General features: G+C 40.2%; 1 long non-coding RNA gene across 1 annotated transcript in view; it reads right to left on the bottom strand.

The window, feature by feature from the left end:
• LOC307211991 overlaps positions 1-12,296 on the bottom strand; it is a 31,964-nt gene extending 19,668 nt beyond the window's left edge. Inside the window, exons 1-2 of the long non-coding RNA XR_013836696.1 lie at positions 12,193-12,296; positions 11,935-12,070 (exon numbers count right to left, since the gene is read on the bottom strand). This is a non-coding gene — a long non-coding RNA (uncharacterized lncRNA). The remainder of the gene's footprint in view (positions 1-11,934; positions 12,071-12,192) is intronic.
• Positions 12,297-15,092: the final 2,796 nt, after the last annotated feature.

The raw sequence follows: 15,092 nt of genomic DNA, 5'->3' as shown, positions 1-15,092 counted from the left end.
TTGCCGCTGCGGCGATGCGGGGACCCTTAAAAATCACAGGCGCAGATGCCTGTGAGCATGGTGACTCGGCGGGCACCATTTGCGCCCCCCCAAACTGCGAAGGAGCCTTTTTAAAGGCTTCGGAACGGGGACGGGGTGCGGCGCGGTGCTGAGTGTAGACTGCTTCTTCTGCGGAGTGAAGCCGCAATGCCATTGTCGGAGAGCACTCACTTTTTCCTTTGAACAATTGGACTGTAAAGCAACAACCCGTGAGTAATACGGCAATTGGAATTTTAAAGAAAATTTTGATGAATTAGGCACGAGCGGGGAAGGTTTAAAAAGGAAGTCCACCCCCCCTTTGTAAATAATTTAAAGCAAAGGACCTGCCAACTAAGGTCGAGAGAATCCTTTTTTTTCTTTTTTGTAAAAGACTTTAATTTCACGGTTTGGCATTATAAGAAATTTTACTGCAGGATGAAGAACTAATTTTGGGAGTTGAAGTTCCACCCCCCCCCCGGACCTGGGAGCGTCCCGCTTAGAGAGCCTGTTGACGAAGTATTGAAGAGTTTGACAGCTGTCAAGTTAGCTGTCAAGACGGGAAAAGAGAACTTTGTTTCTGTTGCTTCTGCTGGCTATATTTGTTACAATTTGTTGAAAATAAGGAAGGGCTGATACAAACTAATTTGTTTTTGGGATTTAAGCTGAAAGGAACATTAAGGAACCAAAATCCCTCTAGAGGGGGTTTAGGGACACTACAAGAATGGCTGGAGGAGGGAAAATCCAGGCTGAATTGGATAGAGCATTTGTTCTCTTGGGAAAGCTACAAGGCCAAATTGATGTTTTGACTACAAACGTTACAACTCTGGACTTAACAGTAAAAAACATTGTTGAATTTGATAAGGATTTGAAACAGGAAGCCTATTCAATTGGACAAATAGAGAAACCTGAGAGCCTTGAGAACATGGAAAAGGAGACATATGTTGCTCCTGAAGAAAAGGAAGGAGGAGCTGTAATTCTGCAGATGTCAAAGGAGAGCTGTAATCTGAGGCCTGACATGATGGCAGCAAAGGAAAATAAAAACTTGATGTGGAAAGTCTGGCCTGAATTGGAGAGTGAAAAATTGAGAGATCTCAAGGAGATCTGAAGACCGAAGGATTATAAATTTGATTGAGGTGGAAGTTGGAGCCTTGGGGATATTTGGACTGGAAAGGAGTATGAAACAAGAGTTGGAACACCCCATAGGCTTTACTTTTAAGTATGGAGGTTTGGCTGGAAGAAACATGGATCCTGTTGGGCCGGAGCTTCTTCGAGATTTGGGGTTCAACATTAAGGACTATCAAAAAGGCCGGCAGGGAGGAATTGAGAGAGATTTAAGAGCCTCGGACGTAAGATCTCCAGGCTAATAGTATATTGAGATTGATGGACACTTGCTGGGGACTGAAACCGGGAAAAGGGAGGGTGGAGTTTGGGAATCCAAAGGGTATATAATTATAATTTGCTTTGTCTTTATTTTGTTTTATTATTCGTATGAAAATTGGGAAAGTCGTGGAAGGGAATTTTGGTCGACCTTAGGAAAAATGGTTAAGAATGAGTATTGATGTATAAGTATTGATGTTTAAGTTTGGATAAGCTAAAACTGGTCTTTAAAAAGATCTAAATTAAATGAAAATAAGGTTTGTAAAAATAAATTGAGGAAATGGATGAAAGAGAAAAAATAAAATAATAACATGTTAAAATAAATTACCAAGTTAAAGTTGAGAAATAAGTAATGAGGATTTGCTGAGCTAATAATTTGAATTGGAATTCAAGAAGAGGAGGTGTGAGGAGGTCTGAGAAGCAAGTTAAAAGAAAATAAGCAATTGAAATTTTACGTGTTTTTAATTGCTTTTAAGTTTTGTATTTTTTTATTTTTATCTCTTTTTTTGTCTATTTTTGTTCTTGTGTTGTTATTGAAAATGCTAATAAATATTCATTAAAAAAAAAGAACAGTTTCAGGTTCAGAATGAACCTCCAGGAAGAATTAAGTACGTAACCAGAGGTACCACTCTATGCCCTTTTAAAATGTGGCATTGCGCGAACGGCAATGGCGGTCCTTCTTACATTGTGAGGAGGAAGCTCCGCGGAAACGGGTCGTTCGCTACGGCGAAGCAGAGACCCGCACCAAAAACCCACAGGCAGCAAGAGCCTGTGGCCGTGGGACTCGGCGGGCGCCAAAAGCGTCCCCCAAAACAGTGAAGGGACCCCGTAAGGGGTCTCTGAACATGGAGGGGGTATCGCGGCGCTGTGAGTCGATCGCTATTCCGGTGGAGTGAAGCCACATAGCTGCTGTCGGTGAGCGCTGACCTTTTTTCCTGGAAACATTCGACTTTGAAAAGCAACAACCCGTGAGTAAGAAAAGACAGTAAGAATTGGAAATTAAATTGCTATAAATTCGGCTAAAAGCGGGAGACGCAAACAGGAAGTCCGTCTTCCGCCTCTGCTTAAGATCTAAAGCAAAGGACTTTGATCTTGGGAGCCTTTGAAGAGGCGCTTAAATCAACTATTCTGTGCATCCATTGAAGCTGCTTCTGTGTAAATTTAAGATTTAATTCTTTTTTAAGTGACTTACTTTTTATATGGACTGTGCTTTATCTCTTCTGCTGAAATTACCATTCTACTGAGAAGCCCAGTTTGCTGGACTGCCTGTTTAACAGAACTGTCAGATTGCAGAATTTGATACTTTGTGATTTGGGTCTGCTACAATCTGAGTCTTTTTGGATTTGTTACACTGAAACATCTTTTCTGGCACTTGCTAGAGACATTGTTGTGCTTTTTAAACCAACTCTGCTAACTAAGGAAAATTGAAGGTTCTTTGGAAAAGTAACAGGACTTTAACAATTTGGCATTTTCCCTCAAGACTTATTTGAACGCCCTCAGGGTCTGGACCATCACTTCCACCTGCACCTTCGGGACCTGAAGATTTGGAGAAAAAGATTCCACCACCAGAGGGATAACAGATTTGTTCAGGATGTCTCTGCAACTTCTTAGCTGGAATATTAAGGGCTGTAATTCCCCGGAAAAGAGGAGAAGAATATTTCATATTTTGAAAAAAGAACAATTGGACATTATCTGTTTACAAGAAACACATGTGACTAGGCTCCATAGAAAAGTGTTAATAAATAAAAGATTAGGCCAGGAATTTATCTCTTCGGACCGAGTCAAGAAAAGAGGAGTGGTGATATATGCAAAGGAGAGCCTGTCACCAAAATTCTTATTTAAAGATGAGCAAGGAAGAATTTTGGCAATTGAGATACAAAATCAGGGAGAAAAGTTTTTGATATTAGGAATCTATGCACCAAACGAGGGGAAATCGGAATTTTACAAGAAGCTGCATGAGATAATGCTGGACTATCTGGACTATGATAACATCATTATGATGGGTGATATGAATGGGGTGGCGTCAACCAACATGGATAAGTCTCAAAGCCAAAACGTGACAAAAGACGGCAGACTACCTAAAACTTTTTTTGAACTGACTGACAATATGGACTTGATTGACATCTGGAGGACAAAGAACCCCCTGGGAAGAGAGGGAACATTCTTTTCTGAAGCCCAACTGACATGGACAAGAATCGACCAAATATGGATAACTAGAGGTCTGGCACCTAAGACGAGAAAGGTGGAAATCTGCCCAAAGACCTGCTCTGACCATAACGCTGTAAAGATGGACATGAGACTAATTCCAACCGGCTCCTTTAGATGGAAGATGAATGACAATCTGTTTAGAGATCAGGAGATTACCCAAAAGGCCCAAAAAGTTCTTAAGGACTACTTTGAGATAAATTTGAACACCACGGTGGAAAAAAGAATCATCTGGGATGCAAGTAAGGCGGTGATGAGAGGGTTTCTGATACAACAGAACGCTGTGAAGAAAAGATCAGAAAAAGGGGGAAAAGATAAGATTCTGGAGAAAATTAAAGAATGTGAGAAGAAGCTAAGATCGAAACCGAAGTCAAAGGAGATTTTGAAAGAAATTAAATTTTACCAAGCACAATACTCCAAATGGATAAATCAGGAGGTGGAGTGGAAAGTTAAGTTAATGAAACAAAGATCATTCGACTCGGCAAATAAATGTGGAAAACTGCTAGCATGGCAGTTGAAAAAGAGACAAAAACTAAACACGACCACCAACCTAGAGACTGAAGGAAGAAACATTCAGAACCCTGTGGAGATAAGGAAGTGCTTCCAGAGATACTTTAAACAACTATATACCCAAGGGCCACAAAATGAGGCTGAGATAGATCAATTTTTGATAAAAAATGGACTACCAAGGTTGTCTCAAGAAAATAGATCAATCCTGAATTGTAAAATAACACGACAAGAGATTGAAATTGCCATTCAGAATATGCAATTGGGCAAACCCCCAGGACCAGATGGGATTACCTCCAAATATTATAAGGTACTGAAAGACTACTTGATACATCCACTAATGGAGGTTTGCAATGAGATTATGGAGGGGAAGAAAGCACCGGAAACGTGGAAAGAAGCCTTCATCACATTGATACCTAAATCAGAATTGGAAAAGACACAACTTAAGAATTACCGCCCCATTTCCCTTCTAAATGTGGATTACAAAATTTTTGCAGACATTTTAGCAAACAGATTTAAAAAAGTTTTAAGTGAAGTGATCCATAAAGATCAGGCAGGCTTTCTCCCAGGGAGACATTTGTTTGCTAACATAAGGAATATTATTGACATTTTGGAACTTTTGCAAACAAACATCAATACAAGAGCAGTGTTAATATTTATAGATGCGGAGAAGGCCTTTGATAATATTTCTTGGAAATTTATGAAGAAAAATCTGGAAGGGATGGGAGTGGGACGGGGATTTGAAAATGGGATAGATGCAATCTATTCAGAACAAAAGGCTAAATTGATAGTTAACAATGTGGTGACAGAAGAGTTTAAGATTGAAAAAGGAACACGACAAGGTTGCCCTATTTCCCCTCTGTTATTTATTTCGGTCCTGGAGGTGCTCTTGAATATGATTAGAGGGGACCGGTTGGTGGAAGGAATTCAGGTCGGAGCGAAACAGTACAAACTTAAGGCTTTTGCAGATGACCTAGTTTTGACTCTACAGGAGCCAGAATCTAGCACGAAAAGGGCATTACAATTGATTCAAGACTTTGGTCGGGTGGTGGGTTTTAAACTAAACAAACAAAAAACTAAGGTATTGGAAAAAAACTTGACAGCTTCAGAGTCAGAAAGGTTTCAGAAAGAGACAGAGTTAAACGTGGTTAAAAAAGTAAAATATCTAGGGGTGAACATAACAGCAAAAAATTTAAATCTATTTAAGGACAATTATGAAAAGTGTTAGTCAGAAATTAAGAGAGATTTAGAAAGTTGGTCAAGATTGAAACTTTCCTTGTTGGGCCGAATTGCTGCTATAAAAATGAATGTATTGCCAAGGATGCTGTTTCTATTTCAGACTTTACAGATTGTGGATAAAATGGAGTGTTTCGGGAGGTGGCAAAGAGATATCTCTAAATTTGTCTGGCAGGGCAAAAAGCCCAGAATTAAGTTTAAAATATTAACTGATGCTAAAGAAAGAGGGGGGTTTGCCCTGCCAGACTTAAGGTTGTACTATGAATCAGCAGCTTTTTGCTGGCTGAAAGATTGGCTGCTTCTTGAAAACACTGATGTTTTAGATTTGGAAGGATTTAATAATGCTTTTGGATGGCATGCATATTTGTGGTATGACAAGGTTAAGATTCACAAGAATTTTAAGAACCATATTGTAAGGAAAGCAGTGTTTAATGACTGGACAAAATATAAAGACTTTTTTTTTTTTCCAAATACATTTTTATTGAGGTTATACACATAAGAAACATACAAACAGATACAAAAGAAAAAATTATAACAAAAAAACCACAAAAAAAGCGTCAGGATATACAAGCCAACTTTTTCCTCTCTCTAACTATACAAAGATAGATTAATCTGGCTGTTCCACAAAACAGTAAACGATTAAAAAATAAAAATAAATAAATAAATAAATAATAATAATAAAAAAAAACACACGCAAAAACCACCTCCTGGACTTCCTTCCATCCTTTTGGTAAGTATCAAATATCTGCTTCCATTACGTATTTGATTTTTAATCTATAGGCCTAAATTCACACGCTGGTAGTATTGTTCTGACCCCGCCAATCACATTAAGCATTTATTCCAATATAGTTCCAGTATTTACTCCAATTTTTCAGAGATTTCTGTTCATCGTGGTCTCTTAATTTACCTGTTAATTTATCAAGCTCAGCATAATTTATCATTTTAATTTGCCAATCATTTATATTGGGGATAGTTTCCACTTTCCAATATTGTGCCAATAAAATTCTCGCTGCTGTGGTGGCATAGAGGAATATCGTTCTATCTTCTTTCTTAATATCTTTACCCGTCATTCCCAGCAAAAAGGCTTCGGGTCTTTTGGGAAAAGTGTATTTAAATATTCTTTTAAGCTCATTGTAAACCGATTCCCAAAAGCCTTTCACCTTTTTGCATGTCCACCATAGATGATATAGGTCACCCTCCACCTCCCCACATTTCCAGCATTTCTTATCTTTTAGTCTATACAGTTTGGCCAACTTCACAGGGGTGTGGTACCACCTATATAGCATCTTCCAAACATTTTCTCTCAGAGGCATACATGCTGTAAACTTTATATTACAATTCCACACTTCCAGCCACCTTTCAAAATCGATATTATAACCAAAGTCAATTGCCCATTTAATCATTGCCTCTTTCACCTCCTCGTCCTTTGTATACCACTCTAAAAGTATGTCATAGATTCTAGATAGGGTTTTGTTTTTACCTCAAAATATAAAGACTTATTAGAAAACAAGACCCCAAGGTGGCTTTCACCTATGGAAGCTAAAGCTGTGAAAAGACCCAATATGGAGGTCAAATGGCCGAAGTACTGGGAAATATTAGAAAGAGATGGAGACAATTGGAGATTGCAGAGTATGGAGAAACTAAAAGATAAAGTGCGAGATTGGTTACATTATGCTCAGATTAAAGAGGCTTTTAAATTGGATAAAAAGTTAGGATTCCAGGTGGAAAAATCGAAACTGGAAACAGAATTGTTAGAACCTAAGACTAAGGTACTTTCAAGAATGTATAACTTGTTGCTGAGGTGGAATACACAGGATGAAACGGTTAAATCAGCCATGATAAAGTGGGCACAGGATATTGGGTATAACATCATGTTTGCTGACTGGGAAAAGTTATGGACCACCGGTATGAAGTTTACGGCATGTAATGCCTTGAAAGAAAACATTATGAAAATGATATACAGGTGGTACATGACCCCAGTCAAGCTAGCAAAAATATATCACCTGTCAGACAATAAGTGTTGGAAATGTAAGGAAACTGAAGGAACGTTCTTTCACCTCTGGTGGACTTGCCCTAGGGTTAAGGTCTTCTGGGAAATGATATATAATGAGTTGAAAAAGGTATTTAAGTATACCTTCCCTAAGAAACCAGAGGCCTTCCTTTTGGGCATTGTTGGCCAGAAGGTGTTAAAGAATGATCGAACATTTTTTATGTATGCAACAACAGCAGCAAGGATACTCGTAGCTAAACATTGGAAAACTCAAGATTTGCCCACCCTGGAAGAATGGCAGATGCAACTGATGGACTACATGGAGCTGGCAGAAATGACTGGCAGAATCCGAGATCTGGGAGAAGAAGCAGTGGAGGAGGATTGGAAGAAATTTAAGGACTATTTACAAAAACATTGTAAACTTTATGAGTGTTAAGAAGGATGAGAGATTTGAAAACAACAGGGCACCATAAAGTTAGTTGAAAAGATTATGAGAATGAGTGAATTGTATGAGAGTAATAAATTTTGAATAAATACTATTTTAAAATTTAGGTATTTAGGATTTTGACAAAAATATTCAAAGTTATGGATAAAATATTGGAATTCTGTACAATAAGAATGAAAATAAGGTGATAAGTTGCTGGCCAAAGTTTTATTAACCTGGAAAGTAGGAGCGAGAGACGTGAGGAAGTCCAAATGAAGAAAAGATGGTTATTACAAGATGTATAATTTCATGTTTGTTTTATTCTTTGTTCTTTGTTTATTCTGTCTTCTTTTTTTCTTTATTGTATTTACAAAACTCATAATAAAAAAATTAAAAAAATAAAAAAAATAAAATGTGGATATATTTTTTTTGTACAGGGAGCAGGGAGGCTATTGGGTTGTTGCTTTTATTTTTATTATGTATTTTGTGGTTTTATATCTTGATCTTATTCTGTAAACCGCCCTGAGACCTGGGGGCATAGGGTGGTATATAAATAATAATAATGATACATTATTTATACCCTGCCCATCTGACTGTGTTGCCCCAGCCACTCTGGGGCTTCCAACACATATAAAAATATAGTAAAACATACAGTCATACCTCGGGTTAAAGTTGCTTCAGATTGAGCATTTTCAGGTTGCGTTCTGCGGCAACCCGGAAGTAATGGAACGGGTTACTTCCGGGTTTCGCCGCTCACGCATGTGCAGACGCTCAAAATGATGTCACGTGCAGAAGCGGCAAATCGCAACCCATGCATGCGCAGATGCGCAGATGCGGGTTGCATTCTTTTCAGGATGCAAATGGGGCTCCAGAACGGATCCCGTTCGCATCCAGAGCTACCACTGTATAGTAAAACCTTCCCTATACAGGGCTCCTTTCAGATGTCTTCCAAAGGTTATCTAATTTCTTGTCTCCTTGGTTCAGTGGCTCACATAACTCAATACCCTCCAACCCATCACTGATGAAAAAGGGGCATCCTACTATACCCTCCAATATTTCACCAATGAAAATGGGGACATCTTTGTTGAATGGTTTATTTAAATACTAAGGTTCATTATTGTTTCAAAAGATTTGTGTATCTCTTTAAAGGCCAGAGTAAATATCATGACCTAGTTTTACAGCTGTGAAGCAGTATAACTAGTATAACTGTGAAGTTGTGGTAATTAAACTGTGTCAGCAATTGGGTATAGTATATAAAGAGCAGTGTGTACCTCTCTCAGTACCCTGGTGAATGGATTGATCATACTTATAGATTTAATGTAAGAAGACTTTTTGGTTTTGTAACTAAAGCCAAGCAAAATATATTTTTGCATTTCTTCATTGTTTACTGAACGTGTGGTCTCCCCAGCACACTTTCTGCAGCTGGACATTCTGGGATGGCTTCTGTAAATCTGGGACCCTCCCTGGAAAATAGGGACACTTGGAAGGGTGGTGTGTGTGAGGGGGGTGGAGAGGGAGAGGGAGAGGGAGAGAGAAATAACTGCTTGAGAAACTCTTTTGGAAGGCAACCTTCAGAGCAGCATTTCTTGCCATGCTCCCTTTGAAATGTGGGCCTCAGAGGGCTGGCCATGGATCAATGTGGCCATTGGCTTGATAAAGGTTGGCAATGGGGAAGAGATGGATAAGTGTTTTGAATTTGAAACGGAGAGAGTAAGCCATTATTTGTGGATCCACAGACAGAAAGAAAATAAATGCTTCAAATTGTCCTGTTGAAGATGAACTTTTTTTATTAAGGTTTAGCAGGAGAAAAAACACAGAATGATCAATCAGTGCAAATAACACACCCCATATTGCATGTTTGCATTCACAATGACCAAAGACTTTTTACCCTAGTGTGTCTGTCCAAAGATCCATATGAGGTTGTGGTGATCTACAGGGATCACAATTAACATGGGATATAAGACAATGCCACATAGTACTTGCAGAGTGCCAGAGAAAGAGAGGGACTGGGAGGTATGGACATAAAACCATAATTAGTGATGTTTAGAGTAGACCTATTACAATCCATTGTTCTTCTCCTAGCATGATTGGAAGCCTTGCTCCACTCCAAACCAAAAGGTGCATGAAAGAGAAGACTTTTAAAATATGCATGTTATAATGCATATCACAAGGCAATAGATAATACATTTCACTTTATGTATTTTTATAACAAATATTCCTCAATTTAATACATAACTTTTAATAAATCTAGAAAAACAGATTATTATTAAAAAATATTTTCCTTATCCATCTTTCAACACCATTGGTTTTCAATGTCACAGCAGAGAAATCCCTTTTTTAAACGTTTTATTAACTATTGGGAGTTTGTTTCATTTCCAGAATGTTGCGTACAGAACTGTGAGAATCGAGGAAGGGGTCGATTTTCTCCAGCACTTAAATCCTTTGCAGTTCAGATAAGCAGCTCTTCACCCTTGACTCCAAAGCTGATCTCAGCCATTTCAGAAGTAGACAGAGAAGAATATCAGAGGTCTTGCATTGACTGTATTTGGCTCATTGACTCCAAGAACTACCGAAAGAAAAGACAGATCATGAATACCCAACTCTGGTCATACTTTGTCTGAGACACTCTTAAATGGTAAGTCTCTACAATTCCCACACTCTACAGCTGTACAACCTAACCTAAGACAATGATATAATAATAATAATAATAATAATAATAATAATAATAATAATAATAATTTATTATTTATACCGCGCACATCTGGCTGGGCCTCCCCAGCCACTCTGGGCGGCTTCCATAGAAAGCAAAAATACAATAAAATATCACACGTTAAAAACTTCCCTGAACAGGGAATATACTGATAAAGTTACAATTAGGAGCTGTCTTGATCTCTCCTTATGGATCTCTCCTTAATCTCTCCTTATGGGACAAAATAAACGAGGCAGTGACGTAATGGTTATGCTTCATCTCATATTAACTGAGACAGTTTATCTAATTATTGACTCACAAAATTGTGGTCTGTATTGGTAATGACGATGGGAGTAAGGAGTTTTTCAGGCATCCTGGTCCAGACATCATTTGTACTTCTGGGTACAAATGAGTAGGATTCTATTGATGAGTTCCTAGAATTAGGAATTTTCAGAGGGGTAGACATTATAGTCTCTTGCAGGAAAAAAACAACTGGAGTCTTGGAGACTAGCTATAATTGATTGCAGCATAATGGACTTCACAGACTCTAGCCCACTTTGTCAGACGTGTGAAGTGAAAACTTGGGTGGCATGTATATAAATGGGAGCATTTCATGTGGGAATTGAATGGCAATGACTTGCAAGGATTACAGTTGGCGACAAGGGGTTTATATGTCAGACAGCCACGTTTTCAACCCTTTACAGCAGCAGACTGGAGACAGAATCATAGAATTGTAGAGGAACCATGACATAAGAGTAGCAGCATCCAACATTATGTAACTCTTGAAAAACTCAAGCCAAAAGAGGACGCAGCGTAGGGGAAAGTGTATGTGGGGAAAGCAGCCAATTCTTCACATTTCTACCATTCAGTGCTCATTTGGTGGGGCTGAGCTTGAATAAAAGTACCCCATGTTAAATCAAGAAAGTGCCTTAAGATGTTTGTACAGAGATAGGGATTTTTTAATTATTATTATTGAGGCATGTCTTGGGCCTTATAATCTGACCTTATACCATTTGTAAATATGTTGCATTCTGTTTGACTGTTGTTTTTATTGGATTTATTGATAGGTAATGATGTTTTCCATGGTTACCTTGTATGCTTTGTTCTCTCTCTTACTGCTTTTAACTGTCCTGAGCACAATTTGGTGACAAATTGGTGGAAAGGCCAGATACAGATTGGATGGATGGATGGATGGATGGATGGAATGAATGAATGAATGAATGAATGAAAAGAGTGTTGGAATTGTCCAATTGAAAACATGATTGTATTAAGACCCCTGTGGGGAGGCGCAGTGCCCAAAACCTGGTTTCCTGGCAGCAAGATCACTGCTGCAGATCAGGAAAGCAAGAGGGGATGGCATGGCAGTGGAAAGGTTCGGGTGGTTCAGGCACACTGGTGGAGCCAATCTGATGCCCCCAGCAGTATGCCTCAACCATGCTAACCTTGCCACCACACTGCCCGACACCATCCTGGTGACAGTTGCATTACCTTTTGCAGCATAGTAGACGTCCGTTGTGGCATGTTCCCCCAGTATGTTCTGTCGTAGGGGGGCATTGTACAATTGCACAAAAACCTTCTGCAAGCCTGCATTCCATGGTATCATCTGCAGGATATCCAGCCCTTCCTTTTACAATAAAAAAAGAGAAAGGGAAAGAACCTCCTGAGTTGGCTTGTAGGAGCTGAGTAGGGGAAATACAGGGGGCAGAGCAGAAAACTTTTTTTGCGAATGCTCCTGGTCTGCAATACCTCGTCTCACACCCTCGTCCTTCCACAGCGAAAGAAGCTTGCCCTCTCCTGAGCTGTGCAAACTACTTTAGTGCTGGAGGCACTTCTGTCCCTGTTTTGCTTTCTTTCTTTTTTTAATTGTGATCATGGCTTGTTAATGCTCTTAAAAAGAAGAAAGGTTATTTCCCCTGCCCTCCTGCCCTCAGAACTGCTGTTAATAAATTACCAATTGAGTGAGACCTGCAACAAAATGTTGCATTGTGGGTTGGCTCCTGCTCAAGATTCCAGAAGGAGGCCATGCCCTGTGCCAGGATACTTCATTCCACTCTTCCTTTTCATGATTTTATGTCCCCCCACCAAGATATTGTTATTATTAATAATACTAATAATAAGGATGCACAGGGGGATGACCTCTGTAATTATATAGGACATTAATGTTATTGATATGTTAAAAAGGTAAAGGTAAAGGACCTCTGGCAGTTAAGTCCAGTCACAGACAACTCTGGGGGTGCGGCGCTCATCTCGCTTTACAGGTCAAGGTAGCTGGCATTTGTCCGCAGACAGTTTTTCCGGGTCATGTGGCCAGCATGACTAAGGCGCTTCTGGCAAAACCAGAGCAGAGCTCGGAAACACCATTTACCTTCCCGCCAGAGTGGTACCTATTTATCTACATCCACTTTTTTTGCCGTGCTTTCGAATGGCTAGGTTGGCAGGAGCTGTGACCGAGCAACGGGAGCTCAATTGATATGTTAAGACCCTGTAAATCATTGGAAGCACTGCTTATTATTACACCTGCAATTTGCCAAGGCCTTAGGACCACTTTCCAATCCTCCTTTCCTGCTTTCTCTGGAGTTCAAGGGGACAGCAGGAGGGGTCCCCAGCCCTTCAACCTCACTAATGAATCCCTGTGCGTAGCCAATCTGATGCCTTCACTGAACCATGCTAACCTCGCACGTCAAAGTGCAAGTAGATAAATAGGTACCACTCCGGCGGGAAGGTAAATGGCGTTTCTGTGTGCTGCTCTGGTTCACCAGAAGCAGCTTAGTCATGCTGGCCACATGACCTGGAAGCTGTAAGCCGGCCTCCTTGGCCAATAAAGCGAGATGAGTGCCGCAACCCCAGAGTCGGTCACGACTAGACCTAATGGTCAGGGGTCCTTTTACCTTTACTTATGTACCTTCAATCAATTTGGGAAGAATAGTTGAACCCAGAGTAGGGAACTTGGCTTGATTTAGCTAACCAAGTTGTCTTCTAGCAGTGCTGAGTGTGGGTTGGTGAAAGTAAAGGATTTTCTTTGGGAAATCAATTCAGGATCGGTGGTTGTGCTATCAGCTTCAGGAGCTGCCTTGCTCTCAATATGCTCTGCTTGTATATTTGTAAACAAGCATACATTGCAAAGACACTAATAATTGAAGACTTCCGGAGGCGGCGCCAACTGCAATGGCTGTCTCCTTCTAGCTCTGGAAGGGGAAGCTCCGCGGAAACGGGTCGTCCGCTACGGCGAAGCGGAGACCCTTGCAAAAAAAATCACAGGCAGAAGGAGCCTTGCAAAGGGACCCCGTAAGGGGCTCCGGAGTGGAACGGGAGTCTGGCGTGGTGCTGAGAGTCAATCGCTTTTTCCGTGGGGTGAAGCCGCAAAAGCTGTTGCCGGAGAGCGCTGTCCTTTTTCCTGTGACCATTCGGCTGTCAAATAACTACCCGTGAGTCGGTGAAGTTTAAGAATTTGGGACTTAAAGGGAAAAAAAGGATTAATTTGGCACTGAAGCGGGAAGGTGTAAACAGGAAGTCCGCCTTCTGTTTCTGTATATAGCTCAAAGCAAAGACTCTTAAAGCTAATGACCTGGAGAGTGGTGCTTTAAAGTTCCAAATCTGAACATCAAAGCAGAAGAACTCCCCCCTGCATTAACAAAGGGGGGGGAGGGAAACTGATTGTCTTCCTTTTATTTGTGGAGTAAAATAAAGAAAACTATTCAACTCCCGAGAACGGACTGCCAGGCTATTTAGAACTGTTACATTTGAGATCCGCACTCCATATAGACATTGTAACTTTCTTAAGAATCAACTGGGCAAAAGAGTAACTCTTTGAGATTAACTCTGCAAAAGTGAAACTGTGAAGGTTTTCTTCGGATTTGAAACTGTTGCCTGTTTATTGAAGAGACAATTTGGAAAGTTTGATAAAGCTCTTAAACTGTAACTAAATGACTGTTATACTGTCCCTAGAGGAATATTGAAATTGTGCACTCAACTGGGGGATTTTTCCATTCTTGACCTTTGGCATTTTCCCACGGGAAGAGTCTACTGTGGGATTGACCTTGACTTATAGACAGAAGTGTGATGACTGGTAGGATAACAAGATCGGCCAACACTAAAGCCGAGCAGCCCAGTATAATTTCCCCGCAATGCAGATCATCTGTCCCTGGCCCTCCTGTTACACAGAGGGAAGATTTTACACAAGCTGGACTAAAAGGAATGGCTTCAGAAGGGGATTTTACTTCAGTGCTAAATAAAATTTATGAAAGATTGGAAGTTATAAGTAAACAAGTTACTGAACAATCAACTAAAATAGACCAAAATACTGCCAGTATTAACAACTTGGGGCAGAAGGTGAATTCTAACAAGGAATCTATTGGAAAATTACTGGAAGAATCTGCGTCTAATCAAAAAATAGCTGAGGAAGCATTAGAAAAAGCAATGGCTGTAGAAGAAGAAATAAAACCGAACTGGGGACTTCCGGGACGCCGCGGCCGCTGAAAAGGAGTGTGAGATAACTCCTCTGGGGAGTCTCGAACAGTATGGAGATTTAGAGGGGTCGCGAAGGCTACGTGAACCCTGAAACCACAGTAGGGAATCCTGCGGGACAAGGTACCCTGCGACGCTGCCTGTGCTCGCCTGTGTTGCCGGCGTTTAACAAGGCTGGAGCT

This window comes from Podarcis cretensis (assembly GCF_951804945.1).
Source record: "Podarcis cretensis genome assembly, chromosome: 3".
Lineage (NCBI taxonomy): Eukaryota > Metazoa > Chordata > Lepidosauria > Squamata > Lacertidae > Podarcis > Podarcis cretensis.
The sequence above is the reverse complement of the archived record's forward strand: the minus strand, read 5'-3'. Positions and strand labels throughout refer to the sequence as shown.